This window comes from Microcaecilia unicolor, chromosome 10, assembly GCF_901765095.1.
Source record: "Microcaecilia unicolor chromosome 10, aMicUni1.1, whole genome shotgun sequence".
Lineage (NCBI taxonomy): Eukaryota > Metazoa > Chordata > Amphibia > Gymnophiona > Siphonopidae > Microcaecilia > Microcaecilia unicolor.
Window position 1 is genome coordinate 135,592,345 of NC_044040.1, and position 19,502 is coordinate 135,611,846.

Below are 19,502 nucleotides of genomic sequence, written 5' to 3' on the forward strand. Positions count from 1 at the left end.
AAAAAAAAGTGTCGGGAGGAGGCCTCTTGGTTTTCTCCCTTCCTGTACTTCGAGTTTTTTGCCCCGGTAAGTTTTCTTTCTTCGTCGGGGTAGGCCCTATTTAGGCCTCGGTAGAAGTTTTTCTTCTCCCTATTTTTGTGGTGCCATTTTCGCCATTTCGAGTTTTGATCTCACCGGCGCGATTTTTCTGCCCATGACCTTTAACTAATCCCCACATTCCCAAGAAGATCGAGTCCCAGTACCGGATCCATGGGGACCCAGATCTGATGCGCACTCAGTTGCCTCATGACTCTGGAGTTGTGGATTTGGCCCTAAAGAAGGCCAAGAGTTCTAGAGAACATGCTTCGGCGCCCCCGGGCAAGGACTCTAGAACCTTGGACTCCTTTGGGAGGAAGGCCTACCATTCTTCTATGCTCGTGGCCAAGATTCAGTCTTACCAGCTCTACACGAGCATACACATGCGGAACAATGTGCGGCAGTTGGCGGGCTTGGTGGACAAGCTCCCCCCTGAGCAAGCCAAGTCATTTCAGGAGGTGGTCAGGCAGCTGAAGGCGTGCAGAAAATTCCTGGCCAGAGGGGTGTATGACACCTTTGATGTTGCGTCCAGGGCCGCTGCTCAAGGTGTGGTGATGCGCAGACTCTCATGGCTGCGTGCCTCCGACCTGGAGAATAGAATCCAGCAGCGGATTGCGGACTCGCCTTGCCGTGTGGATAATATTTTTGGAGAAAAAGTCGAGCAGGTGGTAGAGCAGCTCCACCAGCGGGACACCGCATTCGACAAGTTCTCCCGCCGGCAGCCTTCAGCCTCTACCGCTAGAAGATTTTTCGGGGGAAGGAAGACTGTTCCCTACTCTTCTGGCAAGCGTAGGTAACAATCCTCCTTCTCGACAGCCTGCGGCCCAGGCTAAGCCCCAGCGCGCTCGCTCTCGTCAGCAGCGTGCGCCTCAGCAAGGCCCCTCGGCTCCCCAGCAAAAGCAAGGGACGAGCTTTTGACTGGCTCCAGCAGAGCATAGCCGACATCCAAGTGTCAGTGCCGGGCGACCTGCCAGTCAGAGGGAGGTTGAAAGCTTTTCACCAAAGGTGGCCTCTCATAACCTCCGATCAGTGGGTTCTCCAAATAGTCCGGCAAAGATACACCCTCAATTTGGCCTCAAAACCTCCAAATTGTCCACCGGGAGCTCAGTCTTTACAGGAAATACGTCAGAAGAGGGCGGAGCCATCATCCGACTTGCAATGAGGGAAGGGAAGGCTGCTGGAACCGGCGTAAGCCTGCCGATGTCTTTAATGCCGGCTGCCCGCGACTCCAGCAAAACTGTAATATTTAAAGGTACGGCGGGGGCAGGAAGGAAACAGGGCAGACGGGAGAGGAGGGTTGCTGGATGGAGGGAAGGGGAGAGGAGGGTTGCTGGACATGGTGGAAGAAGGGGAGAGAAGGGTTGCTGGATGGAGGGAAGGGGAGAGGAGGGTTGCTGGACATGGTGGAAGAAGGGGAGAGGAGAGGGCAGGAGAGAGGAGGGTTGCTGGATGGAGGAAAGGGGAGAGGAGGGTTGCTGGACATGGTGGAAGAAGGGGAGAGGAGAGGGCAGGGGAGAGGAGGGTTGCTGGATGAAGGGAAGGAGAGAGGAGGGTTGCTGGTCATGGTGGAAGAAGGGGAGAGGAGGGTTGCTGGATGGAGGGAAGGTGAGAGGAGGGTTGCTGGACATGGTGGAAGAAGGGGAGAGGAGAGGGCAGGGGAGAGGAGGGTTGCTGGATGGAGGGAAGGGGAGAGGAGGGTTGCTGCACATGGTGGAAGAAGGGGAGAGGAGGGTTGCTGGATGGAGGGAAGGGGAGAGGAGGGTTGCTGGATGGAGGGAAGGGGAGAGGAGGGTTGCTGGACATGGTGGAAGAAGGGAAGAGGAGGGATGCTGGACATGGTGGAAGAAGGGGAGAGGAGAGGGCAGGAGAGAGGAGGGTTGCTGGATGGAGGGAAGGGGAGAGGAGGGTTGCTGGACATGGTGGAAGAAGAGGAGAGGAGAGGGCAGGGGAGAGGAGGGTTGCTGGATGAAGGGAAGGAGAGAGGAGGGTTGCTGGACATGGTGGAAGAAGGGGAGAGGAGGGTTGCTGGATGGAGGGAAGGGGAGAGGAGGGTTGCTGGACATGGTGGAAGAAGGGGAGAGGAGGGTTGCTGGATGGAGGGAAGGGGAGAGGAGGGTTGCTGGACATGGTGGAAGAAGGGGAGAGGAGGGTTGCTGGACATGGATGGAAGAGAGGGAAGGGAGAGAGAAGAAATGCTGGACATGGATGGAGGGGATGGAAGAATGAGGAAGGAGATGAGATGAGGGAAAAGGAAGAGAGGAGAAAAACTGCACATGGATGAAGAAAATAGGCAGAAGCTGAGGACCAGAAATGAAGAAGAAAGGAGGAAAGGAAAGAAATGGAAAGGAAGCCCTGGAAACGGAGTTAAGAGGACAGATAGCAGCAGAATCGGATACTGGGCCAGCATGATCAGAAAAACAGTCACCAGACAACAAAGGTAGAAAAAAATCATTTTATTTTCATTATAGTGTTTGGAATATGTCCACTTTGAGAATCAGGTGCTCAACATTAAAAGTTTATATTTATTTACTTATTTATGGCATTTTATCCCACATTAAACATGAATTAAATTGTAACCTGGGATCATTTAATTTTTTTTTCCTGGAGACAGTAATGCATTGCCCCCCCCCCCCCCCCCCCAGGCTCTCTCCCCGGCTATAGCCAGCTCTGCAATTTTGAGGGGAGGTGCACAGGTGGATGGGGGGGGGGGGGGGGGGGTGCAGAGGTGGACCGTGGAGAGAGCCTGTTGTTAAACATTTACCAGTACACCACTGTCTAGTGCCCACCCATCCAACCTGTTGGCCCACCCAAAAATTGACTTCTGGCTACGCCACTGGGTCGAGCCCGTGCCATCCGGGCAAGAAGGGCTGGGATTCTATTCCAGGTACTTCCTTGTGGAAAAGAAAACAGGGGGGATGCGTCCCATCCTAGACCTAAGGGCCCTGAACAAATATCTGGTCAAAGAAAAGTTCAGGATGCTTTCCCTGGGCACCCTTCTCCCCATGATTCAGAAAAACAATTGGCTATGCTCTCTGGACTTGAAGGACGCCTACACGCACATCCCGATACTGCCAGCTCACAGACAGTATCTGCGATTTCAGCTGGGCACACGTCACTTCCAGTACTGTGTGCTACCCTTTGGGCTCGCCTCTGCGCCCAGAGTGTTCACCAAGTGCTTGGCTGTAGTAGCAGCGGCACTTCGCAGACTGGGGGTACACGTGTTCCCATATCTCGACGATTGGCTGGTGAAGAACACATCCGAGGCAGGAGCCCTGCAGTCCATGCAGATGACTATTCGCCTCCTGGAGCTACTGGGGTTTGTGATAAATTACCCAAAGTCCCATCTTCTCCCAGTGCAGAAACTCGAATTCATAGGAGCTCTGCTGGATTCTCGGACGGCTCGCGCCTATCTCCCAGAGGCGAGAGCCAACAACTTGTTGTCCCTCGTCTTGCGGGTGCGAGCGTCCCAGCAGATCACAGCTCGGCAGATGTTGAGATTGCTGGGCCACATGGGCTCCACAGTTCATGTGACTCCCCATGGCTCGCCTTCACATAAGATCTGCTCAATGGACCCTAGCTTCCCAGTGGTTTCAGGCTGCTGGGGATCTAGAAGACGTGATCCACCTGTCCACGAGTTTTCTCGAATCCCTGTATTGGTGAACAATTTGGTCCAATTTGACTCTGGGACGTCCTTTCCAAATTCCTCAGCCACAAAAAGTGCTGACCACGGATGCGTCTCTCCTGGGATGGGGAGCTCATGTCGATGGGCTTCACACTCAAGGAAGCTGGTCCCTCCAGGAACGCGATCTGCAGATCAATCTTCTGGAGTTACGAGCGATCTGGAACGCTCTGAAGGCTTTCAGAGATCGGCTGTCCCACCAAATTGTCCAAATTCAGACAGACAACCAAGTTGCCATGTACTACGTCAACAAGCAGGGGGGCACCGGATCTCGCCCCCTGTGTCAGGAAGCCGTCAGCATGTGGCTCTGGGCTCGCCGTCACGGCATGGTGCTCCAAGCCACATATCTGGCAGGCGTAAACAACAGTCTGGCCGACAGGTTGAGCAGGATTATGCAACCTCACGAGTGGTTGCTCAATTCCCGTGTAGTGCGACAGATCTTCCAGGTGTGGGGCACCCCCTTGGTAGATCTCTTCGCATCTCGAGCCAACCACAAAGTCCCTCAGTTCTGTTCCAGGCTTCAGGCCCACGGCAGACTGGCATCGGATGCCTTCCTCCTGGACTGGGGGGAGGGTCTGCTTTATGCTTATCCTCCCATACCTCTGGTGGGGAAGACTTTGTTGAAACTCAAGCAAGACCGAGGCACCATGATTCTGATTGCTCCTTTTTGGCCTAGTCAGATCTGGTTCCCTCTTCTTCTGGAGTTATCCTCCGAAGAACCGTGGAGATTGGAGTGTTTTCCGACCCTCATCACACAGGACGAAGGGGCGCTTCTGCATCCCAACCTCCGGTCCCTGACTCTCACGGCCTGGATGTTGAGAGCATAGACTTTGCCTCTTTGGGTCTGTCAGAGGATGTCTCCCGCATCTTGCTTGCTTCCAGGAAAGATTCCACTAAGAGGAGTTACTTCTTTCTATGGAGGAGGTTTGCCGTCTGGTGTGACAGCAAGGCCCTAGATCCTCGTTCTTGTCCTACACAGACCCTGCTTGAATACCTTCTGCACTTGTCTGAGTCCGGTCTCAAGACCAACTCTGTAAGGGTTCACCTTAGTGCAATCAGTGCATACCATTACCGTGTGGAAGGTAAGCCGATCTCAGGACAGCCTTTAGTTGTTCGCTTCATGAGAGGTTTGCTTTTGTCAAAGCCCCCTGTCAAGCCTCCTACAGTGTCATGGGATCTCAATGTCGTTCTCACCCAGCTGATGAAACCTCCTTTTGAGCCACTGGATTCCTGCCATCTGAAGTACTTGACCTGGAAGGTCATTTTCTTGGTGGCAGTTACTTCAGCTCGTAGAGTCAGTGAGCTTCAGGCCCTGGTAGCCCAGGCCCCTTACACCAAATTTCATCATAACAGAGTAGTCCTCCGCACTCACCCTAAGTTCTTGCCAAAGGTTGTGTCGGAGTTCCATCTGAACCAGTCAATTGTCTTGCCAACATTCTTTCCCCGTCCTCATTCCTGCCCTGCTGAACGTCAGCTGCACACATTGGACTGCAAGAGAGCATTGGCCTTCTATCTGGAGCGGACACAGCCCAACAGACAGTCCGCCCAATTGTTTGTTTCTTTTGATCCCAACAGGAGGGGAGTGGCTGTGGGAAAACGCACCATATCCAATTGGCTAGCAGATTGCATTTCCTTCACTTACGCCCAGGCTGGGCTGGCTCTTGAAGGTCATGTCACGGCTCATAATGTTAGAGCCATGGCAGCGTCGGTAGCCCACTTGAAGTCAGCCACTATTGAAGAGATCTGCAAAGCTGCGACGTGGTCATCTGTCCACACATTCACATCTCATTACTGCCTGCAGCAGGATACCCGACGCGACAGTTGGTTCGGGCAGTCAGTGCTTCAGAATCTGTTCGGGGTTTAGAATCCAACTTCACCCCCCTAGGCCCATGTTTGTTCTGTTCCAGGCTGCACTCTCAGTTAGTTGGTAAATTTTTTAGGTCAATCTCAGTTATGTCCTCGCCGTTGCGAGGCCCAATTGACCATGTTTGTTGTTTTGAGTGAGCCTGGGGGCTAGGGATACCCCATCAGTGAGAACAAGCAGCCTGCTTGTCCTCGGAGAAAGCGAATGCTACATACCTGTAGAAGGTATTCTCCGAGGACAGCAGGCTGATTGTTCTCACAAACCCGCCCGCCTCCCCTTTGGAGTTGTGTCTTCCCTTCTCTTTGTCTTGCTACATATGAGACTGGCCGGCACGAGCCAGTTCGGGCGGGAAGACGGCCGCGCATGCGCGGTGCGCATCGGCGCGCGAGGACTAGCAAAGGACTTTGCTAGAAAGTGTTCCGATTGGAGGGGCTGCCGTGGACGTCACCCATCAGTGAGAACAATCAGCCTGCTGTCCTCGGAGAATTACCTTCTACAGGTATGTAGCATTCGCTGTCTGCCACCTTCGACCTAGGCAGGCACCAGGTGATCCTCACGTCCACCAGCCACCCAGCTATCTATATGCCTAATGATTGAATCACCAACTACAACAGCTGTCCTAACCCTTCCCTCCTGGGCAGAAGTTCTTGGAGACATATCCTTGGTGTGAGAGGATAGTAGTACATTCCCTGGTGGACAGGTCCTGGCTACAGGAGTACTTCCTACTTTACTAGGGTGATGCTGTCACGTCTGTGGCCATGACCCATCTCGGACTCGCTGTATTTCCGGCGGTTAGCTTCTGAGCTGACTCCTGTCTGTTCTTCCTGTGTTAGTTCTGTCTCTGTGTGCTGTTTCCCGTTCCAGATTTCAGCCCAGCCCGGATCTTCCGGCCTGCCAGACCTGCTTGTTTTGTTTGAACCTGCACAGCACCCACAGTTGCCTGGTGATTACTGCAGTGAGCTTCAGCTGCTGCTGGGCTTATTAGCCATTTTGAAACTCTCTGCTTGGCCTTTGCATTGTCTAAGGTCCCTGGTATATTGGTGCGCTGTGCACTTCTGCCTAGTCTAGTTTCTTGTTTTAGTTTCTTGCCTGATTCTGCTGTCTGCCCAGACCCGGCTTGTGTCCTGGTTTTCTCTACTGCCTGCTACCTGCCCAGACCCGGCTAGTATCCTGGTTTTCTCTTCTGTCTGCTGCCTGCCCAGACCCAGCTTGTACGTTCTGTGTCTGTTTGTGTCTTGTTCCCTGTTTTAGTGGCTGCTTGCAGCTTTCAGTCCTGCCCGTGAGCTTTCCCTTCCTTGCCCTGCTGCCCCTGTATGTTCCTTTCCTCTCTGACCCTCAGTCCTGGTTCAGCCTAGTGGGTATCCAGTCCTGCCTTGTTCAGTAAGTCCTGCCCTCCACTTGCAGTCAGGAGCTCAACTCCTGGTGAAAGGTGGCCAAGTGCAGGTGAAGTTTAAGTGTACCTGCTCTGCTTTCCTGCTTGTTGGCCTCTGCTGCTACTCCAGTCCGGGGGTCCAGTCCTGTTCTGCCTAGTCACCAGTGTGGGGTGGTTTTGCCTGCCACTGCTGCTCCTCGGCAGTGGTCCAAGGGCTCACATTCCTAGTTCCTGGGTTTGGGAAACGTGACAGATGCTCTCCTTCTAGAAGACCTCCATCCTCGAAGGTAGCAAAGCGTCTGCCAGACTGGAGGTGGGACTTCTCTACAACATCCCTGTGGGTTTCTTCTATGTACCTCTCTGTCTCCCTCAGCTTCACCATATCTGCTACTCTAGCCTTTCACCAACCTTTCACAGTATACCAGAATATTACAGGAAATATTACTATGAAGTTTTGGATCTGACTGCATGCAAACTGGTTCTTTGTTTTATCAGCAAGACATTGATGTTGCAATTGGCATGGAGAAGCTTCTGTTCGTTAAGGGCTAAAAGACATTATCATTTTTGCTTGCATAACTATATGCTAACAATTTTGAACATTTCCATACACAGTTGAATAAAAGTCTGAAAATAAACCCACAATGCTAAAAACATCAGATACAGTGCCTGTAGCAAAGATGCAGTTAACTGCTTTATTTATACAATACCTGTGGCAACGACAACTGCAGAGAGATGTTTTGCTGCACTAAGTTGTGTGAAAAATGACCTATGACCTGTGATGACTCAGAAAAAATTAAATGATTTAATGTATGCCTATAGTCACAAGAGGCTCATGCACAAAGACATTAGCACAACTGCAGCAAAGTTAACAAAATGATCAGAGGACATTCTGTAGAAACTTTGACAAACATGAATAAAATGGCTCTTCCACATTCACAAGCAAGCAGCCAACAGATATTCTGAGAAAAAGTTGCATTCATTGAGATTGCTGAAAACAGTGTGTATTACAGACACAAAATAATTGATCGTTTCTCCTTCAAAACACTCTTCCAAAATACTTAGTTGAATGCCTTATTAGCATCAAAACAAACCAAAGGAGAAATACCACCACATTCTTTGCAATGTTCCATTGAAACTTTAAGTTTATGGATATTCATTCTTGTATTCCTTAATTTACCACATCCAACCCACTTTGCAGGTATCCAGACACACAGTAAATGATGGGATGTATATTGTAAGAAAATCATTTGAATAGTTTTCTCCTTTTCCAGATTTAGAAAAGCTATGAGTAGATACTTTTATTGTACTTGCCTTATTTAGGCTTAAAAAAAAAAAAAAGCTCAGTCAAGAGAATAAAACTTTATTTTATCACATTTTGATTGAACAGTAAATTAAAATAATTCCTCCTGGGCATGCATATCCTGCTTGCTTTGGAGTGCACTAGTAAATTCATACATTGTATTACAGTTTTCCTTCTGTTACGGTTAGACTTCCTATACAGCCATCAACAAAGGGTAAAAAATTTTTCCATAATATGGGCATGTCCCCAAAATGCACACCTGACAAAAATAATACTATCGTAACAGAATTAGTGCAAGTCCCAAATTCTGTTACAATGGTTTTATATTATTGAAGTTTTAAACTTTTACCATTGTCCCCTTATTTATTAAGAATAGTACTATAACAGATTTGGAAATATAACACACAAGACTAGTAGAAAGGAACAAAACAGACTGATGGGATACTCAACACAAAAAAAGGCTATAAGGAACAGATAAGCCTTTTTCCTACCTAGATAAGTTCCCTTCAGGGCACATAGTGCAACTAAGGGTACGAGCTTGATTCATATTTCTGGTTTTTACTCCTTAGAACAGCAACAGAATAAATTAGCAGCAAAGAGCAGTAATGGCAACATGAGGGAGATCCTTCTCAGTCACAGGAAACTGGGCCACTTCTCTCACTCAAAAAAGTAAAAAGGTGAAGATAGTGCTACTTCAGTTAGGAAGCTAGAAGCCATTCTGCACAGTTGTATAAATGGAAGGGTAAAACTGGGAGAACAAAAAACAGAGAGCTACGAAACATAGATCAAGAGATTTCAAATAACAAAGATCAAGGAGTTATGCTTGAAAAAGGCATGAAGTGTTCCTTTAGTGGTCAGTAATTTACTCTTATTGACACAGGTTTTCCTATCAAAAACTGAAATAATACAAATATAAATGCTTGAGCTGGGTCAGCCTCAATAAAAGCCTTCTATGTTATTCACATTGCTATTTTACTGATCCTGAACAGTGGCTGGGAGTTGACAGTTGACTCGTGGCATTTAAAAAGTTGCAATAATTGTATACGGACCCAGTACAGTTTGTTACAAAGTCATATTACAAACATTAGCACAGTTTCTTTGCACACAGAAGTATAAGACAGGTAATTCCATTCTCTCCAGTAACGTTTACCAAGATCACCAGAGGATCACAACATGGAATGTTCCAATTTTGTTTCTGTGAAAGTACCTACAAGACAAAAGACCAGGGTAGAGCACAGAATGAGTTAGGTGTATGAGCAAGTTGTATTAAGCCTAACATGGACCTAGTTAGTAAATCTTTGATAGTAGCTAAAATGGGTACTGCCTGTCAATTAAAACATGGTATTCAATGGGATGTGTTAACAAGATATTTCTACACTCTAACAAGTAGAAATATCATGATTTGAAGAAAGTGCCCCAAACCACAGTTAAAAAAAAAAATTCAATTCCTATCCTACAGAAAAGTACTTGTAATGAGAGTTTTATATAGGCAGTACGATAAATATACGTCATTCTGATAATACAGACATGGACTCCCAGATTGGAGAAAAACCTGGAAAGCTTTTCTGAGCATGTGCATAACGTCCCATGCAACTACTACCTTATGAGTTTATCCACTTATATAACCTGTCGGAGGAAGGAGGCAGGATATGTGGTGTCTGATTTACCTTGCTAGCTACAGAAAACCCCCATTATGTGTAAGCAACTTAAACTTTCTCTGTTGACGATTTGGATGAGTCCACTACACATGTGGGAGTTTCCTTAAACACGATAGATGCTGTTTACCCAACTTAAACACCAGTAATAATTGGGATGGGCATCCCATGAATAAAATTAACAAGGGAGTGGACTGCTAGTTAAGTAAAGAAGCTTTGCAGAACTGACTGTCCAAAATATCTACCATTCCTAGAGGGTTAACCAGACAATTGAGAGGTGAATGAATGGATGGAAAACTAGGGGTACCATATTTGCGGATACAAAAAGAGAACAAAAAAAATAAAAAATGGTTGCCCCCCCCCCCCCCACCTGATGCTCAGTCACCTTGCTTTACCCCCACCTGACCACATGAGCAGAGCAAGGTTTATGTTTTTTTAATGATTTGATGAATTGCCAAATTCTGGGAAATCTATATCTAAGTGATTTACAAAATTTCACAAATATATAAAAAGAAAACAGAACAGAACACCAGATCCCAGACACCCAAAACTAACTTTAGAAAGTTACAGAGGCAACTAAACAAATAAAAACTAACTCACTGTTGTTGCTGAGAAGTCCACCAGATCTAACACGTATTAAAAGTCACAGCGAAAAGATAGTAACATAGTAGATGACGGCAGAAAAAGACCTGCACGGTCCATCCAGTCTGCCCAACAAGATAACTCATATTTGCTGCTTTTTGTGTATACCCTACTTTGATTTGTACCTATGCTCTTCAGGGCACAGACCGTATAAGTCTGCCCCGCACTATCCCCGCCTCCCAACCACCAGCCCCACCTCCCAACCACTGGCTCTGGCACAGGCACAGACCGTATAAGTCTGCCCAGCACTATCCTCACCTCCCCAGCCCTGCCTCCCAACCCCGGCTCTGGCACAGACCGTACAAGTCTGTCCAGCACTATCCCCGCCTCCCAACCACCAGTCCCGCTTCCCACCACCGGCTCTGGCACAGACCGTATAAGTCTGCCCAGCCCTATCCCCGCCTCCCAACCACCAGCCCCGCCTCCCGATCTTGACTAAGCTCCTGAGGATCCATTCCTTCGGCACAGGATTCCTTTATGCTTATCCCACGCATGTTTGAATTCCGTTACCGTTTTCATTTCCACCACCTCCCGCGGGAGGGCATTCCAAGCATCCACTACTCTCTCAGTGAAAAAATACTTCCTGACATTTTTCTTGAGTCTGCCCCCCTTCAATCTCATTTCATGTCCTCTCGTTCTACCACCTTCCCATCTCCGGAAAAGATTCGTTTGCAGATTAATACCTTTCAAATATTTGAACGTCTGTATCATATCACCCCTGTTTCTCCTTTCCTCCAGAGTATACATGTTTAGTTCAGCAAGTCTCTCCTCATACGTCTTGTAACGCAAATCCCATACCATTCTCGTAGCTTTTCTTTGCACCGCTTCAATTCTTTTTACATCCTTAACAAGATACGGCCTCCAAAACTGAACACAATACTCCAGGTGGGGCCTCACCAACGACTTATACAGGGGCATCAACACCCCCTTTCTTCTGCTGGTCACACCTCTCTTTATACAGCCTAACAACCTTCTAGCTACTGCCACCGCCTTGTCACACTGTTTCGTCGCCTTCAAATCCTCAGATACTATCACCCCAAGATCCCTCTCTCCGCCTGTACCTATCAGACTCTCCCCGCCTAACACATACGTCTCCCGTGGATTTCTACTTCCTAAGTGCATCACTTTGCATTTCTTCGCATTGAATTTTAATTGCCAAACCTTAGACCATTCTTCTAGCTTCCGTATGTCCTTTTTCATGTTTTCCACTCCCTCCAGGGTGTCCACTCTGTTACAGATCTTAGTATCATCCGCAAATAGGCAAACTTTACCTTCTAACCCTTCGGCAATGTCACTCACAAATATATTGAACAGAATCGGCCCCAGCACCGATCCTTGAGGCACTCCACTACTTACCTTTCGCTCCTCCGAGCGAATTCCATTCACCACCACCCTCTGGCGTCTGTCCGTCAACCAGTTCCTAATCCAGTTCACCACTTCGGGTCCTATCTTCAGTCCCTCCAGTTTATTTAAGAGCCTCCTGTGGGGAACCGTGTCAAAAGATTTGCTAAAATCTAAGTAGATTACGTCCATAGCTCGTCCCTGATTCAATTCTCCTATCACCCAATCAAAGAACTCAATGAGGTTCGTTTGGCACGATTTCCCTTTGGTAAATCCATGCTGTCTTGGATCTTGCAACTTATTGGCTTCCAGGAAATTCACTACCCTTTCCTTCAGCATCGCTTCCATTACTTTTCCAATAACTGAAGTGAGGCTTACCGGCCTGTAGTTTGCAGCTTCTTCCCTATCACCACTTTTGTGAAGTGGGACCACATCCGCCGATCTCCAATCCCTCGGAACCTCTCCCGTCTCCAAGGATTTATTAAACAAATCTTTAAGAGGACCCGCCAGAACCTCTCTGAGCTCCCTCAATATCCTAGGGTGGATCCCATCCAGCCCCATGGCTTTGTCCACCTTTAGCTAGGTCTTGAAGCTTTTTCTTAAAGAATTGAAAGGACTGCATGGCTTGCAACATCCAGAAGTAAATTCAAGAGGTAAGGGGACGCAGCCAACAGCTGTGCTGTTCACTCTCTCCCCACCTCATTCCCCACTGAAATCACACTGCAAGAGGAGGAGAGGGTAACCGGCTACACATTGGACTGTTTCCTCCTCCTGTGCCTGCTTAGAGAGCTGACTGCTCATGTGAACCACAGGAGGCTGTAAGGAGACCACCATGGTTATGAGCAATTAGCTCTATTATGATTTGTTACATTTGTACCCCACATTTTCCCACCTATTTGCAGGCTCAATGTGGCTTACACAGGCATTCGCCAAGTCCGGTAGAGAACAAATACAAAGTTATGTTGTGGTCGAATAGGTAGGTGTATTCCAGGCACCATGAGGGTCGAAGGGAGGGAGGTTGTATATTGTCCAGTACGATCACTGGTTTTGTTGTGTTGCTGGGTGTGGGGATTTACGTTGGATCTGTAGGGTAAGCCTTTTTGAAGAGGTTGGTTTTTGGTGATTTCCTGAAGTTTAGGTGGTCGTAGATTGTTTTCACAGCTTTTGGGAGTGCATTCCATATTTGTGCGCTTATATAGGAGAAACTAGATGCATAGGTTGTTTTGTATTTGAGTCCTTTAGGTTTAGGTATGTTCGTGATGATCTGGTTCTGTTTCTGGTTGGTAGGTCTATAAGGTCTGTCATGTATCCTGGGACTACACCGTAGATGATTTTGTGGACCAGGGTGCAGATTTTGAAGATGATCTGTTCTTTGATTGGGAGCCAGTGTAGCTTTTCTCGGAGGGGTTTAGCACTTTCGAATCATGTTTGGCCAAATATCAGCCTGGCTGCTGTATTTTGGGTGGTCTGGAGTTTTTTTTGTGAGTTGTTCTTTACATCCCGCATAGATTCCATTGCAATAATCTGCATGGCTTAGAACCATTGATTGTATTAGGTTTCAAAATATTTCCCTCGGGAAGAAAGGTTTTACGCGTTATAAGTTTCCACATGGAGTTTACTTGGCTCTCAAGAGTAAGGTTGCGGTCGATTGTGACGCCCAGTATTATTAGGCTGTCTGAGATAGGGAGGGTGTGTTCTGGGGTGTTTAAGGTTGTGGGTTTGTTGAGATGAGAGGACGAGGCAGTGTGTTTTTTCAGTGTTCAGTTTCAATTGGAATGAGTTTGCCCATGAGTCCATGATGTTCAGGCCTGCCTTGATTTCATTGGTTCTTTCTGTCAAATCATGTCTGAAGGGAATGTAGATTGTAACATCGTTTGCATAGATGAACGGGTTGAGGCCTTGATTGGATAAAGACTTTGCCAGTGGGATCATCAATATGTTTAAGAGTATTGGTGATAGTGGTGATCCTTGAGGTACTCCGCAGGCTGCTTTCCATGGTGATGGTATGTTTGAATTTGATTTTACTTGGTATGTTCTGGTAGTTAGAAAACCCATGAGCCAATTGAGTATATTTCCCACCAATCCCGAAGTGGTCAAGGAGTCTTATTAGTATACTGTGGTTTACCATGTCGAATGAGCTCAACATTTCAAATTGGAGAAGCATGCTTTTACCTGTAGCTATTTCCTGCTTGAATTTAGCCAGGAGAGTGACTAGGATAGTTTCAGTACTATGGGGGGAAGGGAATCCTGATTGTGATTCGTGTAGTATTGAGAACTTGTCCATGTAGTCAGTAAGCTGCTTGGTCACCAAGCTCTCCATCAGTTTGACTATTAGTGGGATAGATGCAACTGGGCAGTAGTTGGTGAGATCATTTGTGTTTTTCTTGGTGTCTTTTGGTATTGGGATGAGTAGGATGTTACCATATTCCTCGGGGAAGAGACCATGTTGTAGCATGAAATTTAGGTGGTATGTGAGGTCTGCTATGAAGCGGTCGGGAGCGGATTTAAGTAGATGACTGGGGCAAGTATCCAGTTTGCAGTGGGTGTTGGCGAACCTATGAGTTGCTTGTGTAACTGATTCAGTGGTGAGGGGAGTAAATGTTAACCAGATTCGGTCAGCTGGGCATCCGCCAGGTGATAGGTCCAGGCCGTTGATGAAGCTTTCGATGTTGGTGTTGTGCTGAGGAAGTGTATTGCGTAATTTTCTTATTTTTTCATTAATTTGCAAATTTGTCTGCGGATGGGATGTCTGTGTTGATTGTGGTGATTCGAGTGGTGTCTAGTAGCTTATTTACAATTTGAAATAGTTTATTCAGGTCTTTATAATCCGGTCCTATTTTAGTTTTGTAGGTCTGTCTTATTGCATATTTGTATTTTCTATGTATTTGTTTCCAGGCGTTGAGTGTATGTTCATCTTTTCTCTTTTTCCATGATTGTTCAAGTTTCCTGGATTATCTTTTTTAAATTTCTTTAAGACGTCACTGAACCATGGTATCGAGTTTTGTCTTTTTTGATATTGTCTTTAAGGGTGCTATTTCATTTAGTACGCTTCTGCATCTATCGTCCCAGTGATTGAGGTAATGTATGAAGTCCATACGTGCTGTCCAGAATACTTTATGGTCTATTTGCCCTCTCATACCTCAGGTTGTTTGTTCTAGTATGCTGTTTAATCCCTTCTTCCGCCAGTTTAGGGATAAGTTCAGCTTGTAGTGATCGGTCCAAGGTGTTTCTGACCATTTGATGTCTGTTATTAATAGGTTGAGGTCTGTGGACAGTTTGTGTGATAAGAGGTCCAGTGTGTGTCCTTTGATGTGGGTAGCTTGCATGTGAGGCCAATTGAGATCCCAGGAGTGTAGGAAGTCTTTGCATTCATGTGCGTTGGTAGAGTTGGGGTCTTCTAGTTGAAGGTTAATGTCACCTAGTATTAGTATACTTGAGTTATTTACACAAGTATTTGAGATGAAGTCTGTGAAGATAGGTTGGCTTTCGTTCCAATTACCGGGCGGTCTGTAAAACAGGACGCAGTTCAGATGATCGACCAAGGATTTGTTATGGATTCTGATTGAGGCAATTTCAAGTTTGGGTGTTATGGACTCGGCAATGGTTTTGATAGTGAATTGGGCTCGATAGATTAGTGCTATGCCTTCACCTCTCTTTTTCATTCTGGTCCAGGAAAAACAAAGAAGGATAAAGCAGCCTAATATGCAGCCACTCACTCTCTCCTCTTGCAGTATGATTTCAGTGGGGGAGAGGGAGAGTGAACAGTGCAGCTTGTTTGTATTTGCGTGGAGTTGGACTCTCACTCTGGGGACTGACCAGCACCAGTTGTGGGGATCAGCACTGTTAGCAGCCATAGCAGCAAGAAGGCACTCCTGAGTCCTGGTATTGGCTCTGAGTCAGGGAGTTTGTAGTGGCACCAGTGGCGAGCGAAGCAATGGTGGCTTGGAGGCAAGAGGGGGCTGCATCAGTGTCGGCTATACCTTTCTGCTTTCACTTTCTGAGCGCACAGAAAGCAAAAGGATTAGTACACTGTGCAGGCACAGGCTCCTAGAATTAAAACCCGGACAAACACTGGGAGATAGAGCAGCTTTTAAACTAGATTGGAGGGGGGGGGGGGGGGGGGGGAAGCTGACAGTCACCCGGGAGTGCACTGTTCGGTGTGGAGTATCCTTCAAGGATAAAATGAAACAGGGCATTTAGGGAATCCCAGTACAGGTTTCAACAACGCTGAAAGTAAGCCAGGTGTGCTTAATGAGAGAGCAGGATAAAGGATGCTCATTATCCACTTCAACTTCTAAACAGCTTGTAGATCAAATGAAAAAATACAATTTGAAGTGCTTGTATACAAATGCTAGAAGCCTAAAAATAAAATGGGAGAGTTAGACCATACAGCACTAAATGATGAGGTAGATATAATAGGCATCTCAGAGATTTGGTGGAAAGAGAACAATCAATGGGCCACTGTGTTAACAAGGTACAAATTGTATCGTAATGATAGAGAGGATCAAATTGGAGAGGGGGTTGTGCTGTATGTTAATCACGGAATTGGTATGTTAAACAGGGAATTGAGTCAAATAAAATAAACAGTGCACATGACACAGCAGCGTGGAATCATTATGGATAAAAATTCCATGTGTGAAGGGAAGGAGTATTCTTGTAGGGCTGTACTACCAGCCGCCGGGACAGAACGAACAGACGGATGAAGAAATGTTTACAGAGATTAGGAAAGCTGGCAAATTGGACGACGCTATAATAATGACTGATTTCAGTTACCCCGGCATTGACTGGATAAATTTTACATCAGGGAGTGCCAGGGAGATAAAATTTCTAGATGTAATGAACAACTGCTTCTTGGGGCAACTGGTCCAGGAAACAACAGGGGGAGTCATTTTGGATCTGGTCCTTGGTGGCGTGCAGGGCATAGTGCGAGAGATGGAGTGTTGGGTCTCCTGGGAAACAGTGATCATAATGTGATCAAGTTTGAGCTATCTGGGATGAACCCGCAAAGGAAATCTACTGTAGTTGTATTTAATTTTCGAAAGGGCACTATAATAAAATGAGGAAAATGGTTAAAAAGAAACTAAAAGGATTGGCTGCTAAGGTTAGGACACTAAATCAGGCGTGGATGTTATTCAAAAATATCATCTTGGAAGCCCAGCCAGATTCATTCCATTTATTTGCAAAAGTGGAAAGAAAAAAACATCAGCCAGCATCGTTAACAGGTGAAGTAAAAGAGGCCATTACAGCCAAAAGATTGTCCTTCAAAGAATGGAAAAAGGACCCAAACGAAGACAATAAGAAGCAATATAAGAACTGGCAAGTCAGATGCAAAGCATTAATAAAGAAGGCTAAAAGAGAATATGAAGAGAAACTTGCCGCAGAGGCTAAAACTCACAGTAACAACTTTTTCAGGTACATCAGAAGCAGAAAGCCTACGGGGGAATCTGTGGGACCATTAGATCACGAAGGAGGAAAAGGGGTGAATTCTTTGCTCCTGTCTTTATGGAAGAAGATATAAGAGATCTGCCTGTACTGGAAATGGTTCTCAAGGGTAATGATGTAGAGGAATTGAAAGAAATATAAGTGAACCTGGAAGATGTACTGAGCCAAACTGACAAATTAGAGTAGTAAATCACCTGGATCGGATGAACTATATCCAAGGGTACTCAAAGAACTCAAGCATGAAATTGCTGATCTGCTGTTAGTAACATGTAACCTGTTAAATTAGTCCATAGTACCTGAAGATTGGAGGGTGGACAATGTGACACCGATTTTTAAAAAGGGTTCTAGGGTTGATCCGGGAAATTATAGATCAGTAAGCTTGACAACGGTGCCAGGCAAAATAGTGGAAACTATTATAAAGAATAAAATTATAGAACACAGACAAACGTGCCTCATCAACTTGCTTCATTTCTTTGAAGGCGTTAATAAACATGTGGATAAAGGTGAGCCAGTTGATGTAGTATGTCTAGATTTTCAGAAAGCTTTCGATAAAGCTCCACATGAGAGATTCCTGAGAAAAATAAGGAGCATGGGATAGGAGACAAGGTTCTGGTGTGGATTAGGAATTGGTTATTGGCCAGAAAACAGAGGGTAGGGGTTAACCTTCATCCCTTCCGACCCTCCACATATACCTCATTCAATCACTATACAACCTTGTGTTTGTTATCAACTGACTGGACAAACGCCTAACGGTACTATGTAAGCCACATGAGCCTGCAACATATTGTAAACCACATTGAGTCTGCAAATAGGTGGGAAAATGTGGGATACAAATGCAGCTAAATAAATAAATAAATAAATGGTCGTTTCTCTCAACAGAGGGTGAACAGTGGAGTGCCCCAGGGATCTGTACTGGGACTTGTACTATTTAACATATTTATAAATGATATGGAAATCGGAATGATGTGGGTGAGGTGATCAAATTTACAGATGATACAAAACTATTCAATGTTGTTAAAACATATATGGACTGTGAAATATTGCAGAAAGACCTTAGGAAACTGGAAGGTTGGGCGAACAAATGGCAGATGATTTTATTTATTTATTATGACATTTGTAACCCACATTACTCCATATAGAGTGCAGGTTCAATGTGGCTTACAATTCCAATTATAAAGCAGGTACTATCTCTGTCACAATCTTGGTTTTTGTACCTGAGGCAATGGAGGGTTAAGTGAATTGCTCAGGGTCACAAGGAGCTGTAGTGGGAATCAAACGCAGGATGGTGGGATCAAAGTCCACTGCACTAACCATTAGGCCACTCCTCCACTCCTGATATTTAATGTGGACAAATGTAAGGTGATGCATATGGGGAAAGAATAATCCGAATCACAGTTACCTGATGCTAGGGTCCACCTTGGGGTCAGCACTCAAGAAAAAGATCTGAGTGTCGTTGTAGATATGCTGAAATATTCTGCTCATTGTGCGGCGGTGGCAAAAAAGCAAACAGGATGCTAGGAATTATTAGGAAAGGGATGGTGAATAAGCCCGAAAATACTATAATGTCTTTGTATCGCTCCATGGTGCGTCTACACTGAGTATTACGTTCAATTCTGGTCACCATATCTCAAAAAAGATATAGCAGAATTAGAAAAGGTTCAAAGAAGAGCGACTAAAATTATAAAGGGGATGGAACTCCCCTCGTATGAGGAAAGGCTAAAGAGGTTGGGGCTCTTCAGCTTGGAAAAGAGACGGATGAGTGGAGATATGATTGAGGTCTACAAAATCCTGAGTGGTGTAGAATGAATAGGCATAAATTGATTTTTTACTTTTCCAAAAGTTGAAAGACTAGGGGACACTCGAGGAAATTACATGGAAATACTTTTAAAACAAATAGGAGGAAAATTTTTTTTCACTCAACAAATAGTTAAGCTCTGGAACTTTTTGCGGGTGGAGGTGATAACAGCGGTTTGCGTATCTGGGTTTAAAAAAGGTTTGGACAAATTCCTGGAGGAAAAGTCCATAGTCTGCTATTGAAACAGACGTGGGAAGCAACTGCTTGCCCTGGGATTTGTAGTATGAGTGTTGCCACGATTTGGGCTTCTGCCAGGTACTTGTGACCTGGCTTGGCC

At 46.1% G+C, this 19,502-nt stretch overlaps 1 protein-coding gene across 3 annotated transcripts in view; it reads right to left on the bottom strand.

Annotated features, from left to right (window-relative positions):
* Positions 1–8,838: 8,838 nt before the first annotated feature.
* Positions 8,839–19,502, bottom strand: part of SEPTIN2 (septin 2) — a 488,195-nt gene continuing 477,531 nt past the window's right edge. For all 3 annotated transcript variants that reach the window (XM_030215817.1, XM_030215816.1, XM_030215818.1), the window contains exon 13: positions 8,839–9,497. The gene's annotated coding sequence lies outside the window, so the exon portion shown is untranslated. The remainder of the gene's footprint in view (positions 9,498–19,502) is intronic.